Source organism: Capsicum annuum, chromosome 9 (genome assembly GCF_002878395.1).
Source record: "Capsicum annuum cultivar UCD-10X-F1 chromosome 9, UCD10Xv1.1, whole genome shotgun sequence".
Classification (NCBI taxonomy): Eukaryota; Viridiplantae; Streptophyta; class Magnoliopsida; order Solanales; family Solanaceae; genus Capsicum; species Capsicum annuum.
In genome coordinates, this window is record NC_061119.1 from 17,488,983 (window position 1) to 17,494,303 (window position 5,321).

Sequence of the window (5,321 nt, forward strand, 5' to 3'; positions counted from 1 at the left end):
GCCGAACAAGTTTGGATGGTATGGTTTCCCTTCATTCTATCTAGTCACACTATTCGGAGTCCCATGAATGTGATCATTCTAAGATGGACCAACTAGGTAGTTACGTGCTCAGCGTAGTTCATGTATCACGTCTTAGTTTCTGATCCTAGATATTCAATCATAATTCAGTTCGTAGGTGCCTCATGCATCGCCCTAGTTTTCCTTAGTATCTCAGTAAAATCAGTATTCTTTGAGGGACCTAGTGTCCCAAGGGGGAGATACATTATAATACCCTAAACTTTCATGACATAAACATGCCACTCTCTTTCCTTGTAATGAATACAGTTAGGAGTAAGGGGTACTCATAAGTTGACCCTCAAACTCCGACCTCAGCTGCAAACCATGTATTCAAGGTGCTTAATTTAGATCACAATATTTATTTTATATACCACATTTCAGGCTTAGATATGTTCCCATTCAAGTGTGCCTAGTAAGTGATCTCGGGTTCATCAGTATTTTTGGTTTAAGGTTACAGTTTTTCATGAATTCACTCAGTTCCATATTCAGATTCTATTATAAACTTGGTATTAATTACCATTACATATTCAGTAATATGTTTATGTGTCAGTTCAGTCATGTATTCACACATCAAATATGCATGCTCAGCTTGATAAATTCAGCTTACTGGTAATCCCTGTCATGCATTCATTGAGTTAGCTATTCATGCATCAGATATGCATGTTCAGCATAATACATTCAGCTATCATTCATGTACTCATGTTTCAGTTGTTCATGTTTAGTATGTACTTCAACTTATCATTTCTCCCATCCTAGTCAGTCCCATTCGAGGATGAATGTTCTCAAGAGGGAGATATTGTAAGACCCCACAAAATTCCTAAGCTTAATTTAGTCCTTTAGGCTTGTTAAGGGGTCCCAGACTTAGAAAATTCTAGCTAAGTTTCCAGACTTGGTTTATTTTTGGCCTTCGAAAGTTGGCAATCTCATTTTGTAACCTTAATGTCCTTTAATGGTTAGTATTCTTGCTAATTCATGATCAGGGAGGTCAATAGGTGTTTTTCGACAAGTTTTGAAATTTTTGAACCTTGTTTAGACCATGTTTGGTGTCCCAAAATAGTGGACCAATGCGATCTTGGCGCGCTGCATCGCCTATCACGTTGGTTAACATTGCTGCATGTTGCCAATAAAAACTACTGAGGCTTAGCGCGATCATGGCGCGATGTGTCGGGTATTGCATCGATCCCATCGATACACTGTGTCGGCAATTACGTTGATGCCCAATTTTCAGTCATTAAATTTCCACGTATTTAAGGGCAAAATAGTCAATTTCCTACCCCTATATAAGTCTATAACATGAGATTCAGCTAGGTTTTCACCAAAATATAGTTGTTTCTCTCAAATTCCCTCAAGAACAGGTCTAGGGTTTTCAATTGAAGGTTCTAATCTAGAAGATTCCATCGATAATCTTCAAGAAACTTCCATCTAAGGAATGTCAAGTGTTCATTCATAGATTCCTTTCATCCATGAAGCTCAAGAATCCTATTTCAAAATCATAAATTATGACGTTCATGTTGTGGGTTGATTATGACTGTGTTGATGTTGTTGTATGATTCCCAAGTTGGAATATTTAATGTTTTTTCATGAATCTATACTAGCATCTAGGTTGAAATCTATTAAATTGTGTTGATTTATGCAATCATGATGTATTTATTTAATGTTCATGCCTAAGCCTAAAGTTATGCATTCAAGGTGTTTGATAAATTGACCAAGAGAACAAGAATTAAGCATTATGACTCATTAGGGCCTAAATGATGAATTCATGCTTTACCCTTATGTTCAAAAATGACTCCCATGCTATTTTTATGTATTGAAATTATTTGATGGAATGCCCATGAGACTAGAATTGTGAAACCATGATATATATTTGAATACATTCCTCTACATGTACAAGATTATGAATATCAAGTTCTTTATGAACTCCCCAATGGTTGTATTATGAATTGTTGACTATGGTCATGTGTTAAAGAAGTGTCTAGACTTGTCTGTCTCATGCTATCGAGTTCTGGGGGTACTGGTACCTAACAATTTAGCTGTGTGCATAGAGCCAGTCACGTTTCAAGATGCTCTCAGTCAAGCCATGATCAGTAGAATTCAGTCATTCACATGACTCAGGAAAACTTAGTAAATTCAGTATCAGTCCAGTCCCACTCAGTAATCTTAGTATTCTCAGTAAACTTTGTTAGTTAATAGAATTTAGTAATATTTGGTCAGTCCATGAAACTCATTGAAATCAGTCCAGTTTAGTCAGTAACACAATCAGTGACAACTTAGTCAAGCCTATTATGAACTAGGAAATCAGTTCAGTGTCTATTCAGTTGGGAGTAGGATTCAGCATCGAGTGAACCTAGGGATGAGGGCTCACCTGTCAGCCAGTAGAGGGTAAGATCCGTAGAAGTAATCCTTGCATTCCAAAACTACGTAACCAGCGTAGGTTGAGATGTACCCCTACGATTATAGGAATTACACATCTTGTTTGAGTTTTTTCTACTAGGAGGGGTTGACGAAAGAGCTTCCTATCAGAGAGGGTTAACTCATACCTTCTCTTTACCCATAGCATGATACTGACACCCTTTCAGCTGGGGTTATAGGTTAGACCACCACCAGTCCAGATTCAAGGCATGAAGGTTAGATGATTAATTTCTACAGTTTCAGTCTTTGTCTCAGTAAAAGAACTCAGATAGTTCTTCAAATTTAGCACTTTCAGATGCAGTCACTCAGTTCGGTACAAAACTCAGCTAGTTCCATTAGAATCAGGACTATCAGACACAGTCACTCAGTTAATAGTATATCAGTTATATGAAACTTATGTTATCAATATTTAGACTCATAGTATTATCACGATCTTATTTACAGTTACGCATTCATGCACGTATTCTTACGTTCATGTTTTCAGTCAGTTAGTATTATTCATGCATATGAACCCCATGCATTTAGCCTACCTTACGTTGCAAACCAGTACATTCAGACGTATTGACACATACTTTTCTTCTATACTATGGTGTTTTATGCCAAAGGTTCTAACGCTCATATTCCCGATCGCACTTAGCTTCAGATTCAGCCAGTAGTAGTAGATTTGCAGTGAGTTCCCGATTGCACTTAGCTTCAGATTCAGCTAGCAGTAGTAGATTTGCAGTAAGTCCTTATCATTCGAGGAAAGCATGATTATTTCATTATTTTAGTTTTAGCAGATGGATTTAGTTGGGGATATGTCCATCAACTCTACAGTTTTCAGGTAGTTTAGAGCCTTTTAGACTAATATGTTCAGACAGTTTATTTTAGTTTGGTATTGATTTACCATATTTTCAGATGTTATGTTTTATCAGATATTTGAACCTTATGGCCTTTCAGCCTTTTTATTTCGTATTTATACAGTATAGTATGTAGTGCTCAACTACAGATATTAGTCATGGGTTAGTTTATGGTCTTTCGGGATTGCAACACCATGTAGCATTTCGAGTAATAGATTTGGGGTGTTACATCCATCCTCAGACAGATGGTCAATAAGAAAGAACCATTCAGACTCTTGAAGATATAATGAGAGCATGTGTAGTTGATTTTAAGGGTAGTTGGGATGACCACTTACCTTTGATTGAATTCGCGTATAATAACAACTATCATTCCAGTATTCGGATGGCTCCATATGAATCTCTCTATGGTAGGAGATGTAGATCTCCAATTGGTTGGTTTGAAGTGGGTGAGGCCGCAGTAGTAGGTCCTGTGTTAGTGTTTGATGCCTTTAGAGAAGGTTTAATTAATCAGAGAGGCTTAGAACAGCCTAAAGCCAACAAAGATCGTATGTAGATGTGAGAAGAAAGGATCTCGAGTTTGAGGTCGGTGATTTGGTATATTTGAAAATCTCTCCTATAAAGGGAGTGAAGAGGTTCTACAAGAAAGGAAAACTCAGTCCCCGCTATGTTGGTCCTTTCAGAATTCTAAATTATTTCAGAAAGGTAGCTTATGAGCTTGAGTTGCCTTAAAATCTAGCTTCAGTAGACCCAGTGTTCCATGTCTCATTGTTGAAGAACTGTATTGGTGATCTAGCTGTATTTGTTCTACTAGAAAGCGTAAATGTTCAGAACAGTCTTTCCTATGAGGAAGTTTAAGTCAAAATTCTTAATCATCAAGTTCGTAGACTAAGGAACAAAGAGGTTCCACTATTCAAAGTTCTTTGGCCAAATCAGTCCATTGAGGAAGCCACTTGGGAAGCAGAAGCAGATATGTGGACCAAGTACCCTTATATTTTCTTCGCGAATTCAGATTTGGTTTAAGGTACTAATCTTTTTAAGTTTTCTCTCTATTATGCTCAGTTTCAATTGCACCTCATATTCATATTAGTCATGCATTTACAAATCAGTTCAGTCATGCATTCCATACATCAAATATGAATATTCGATGTGTAAGATCAGTCCATCAGTTTTCCTTAGCTTAACCAGTCTTATTTGAGGACGAATGATCTCAAGGGGGAGATATTGTAATACCCCATATTTCTCTAGCATAAACTAAGTCCTAATACATGAGTATTCATATATAAAATTTTCAAAATACTTATTAATTTTTGGTTTAGAGAGTGTCATTGTGTAGGAAATTCAATTAGCTTTTCAAGGATATAAAATTCGCCCAAATTCGATAACCGGGTAAGAAGTCATGGCAATTGTAAGTTTCAGTCATTAAACACCGTCATTTAGACTCTTAGTGCATCATAGAGCCAGCCTAAATAACAATTGTCAGTTTTTAGTGTGGTACCGTGATGTTAGCGTGTCGCGCCAAGGACCCAGTTCACGTTTGGCAATTTCTAGTGAGCCTCCACGATTATGAAGCATCACAGAGGTGGCCAAAATGTCATTCCAGTGAAGGACCGCGATCTTACCCATCGCCCAATTTCCCAATTGTCCCTTTTCCAGTGGCTTGGCGCTGTAGTGGCGCGAAAGCCAAAAATTAAGATTTTCAATTCTCAATTTGTATTTTTTAAAATTTGTTTAGGGGTATTTAGGTCTTTTTCTATGCCCTAAATTCATAATAAATATGAAATTTAACCCCTAATTGACCTAAATACTCATTATTATTCAATTCCTCTCAAATTAAAGATCCCCTTTTCAAGACCAAAAAACCCTAGCTCTCAAATTCAAGGCCAAATCTCGAGAACTCACCATCAATCCTTCCAAATTCATTAACTCAGGTATGTTAGATGTTCATCCATGGCCTCCTTTCACCCATGGAGTCCAAGTATCCTATTTAAATTACAAAATTGTGATCTTTTCAAGTTA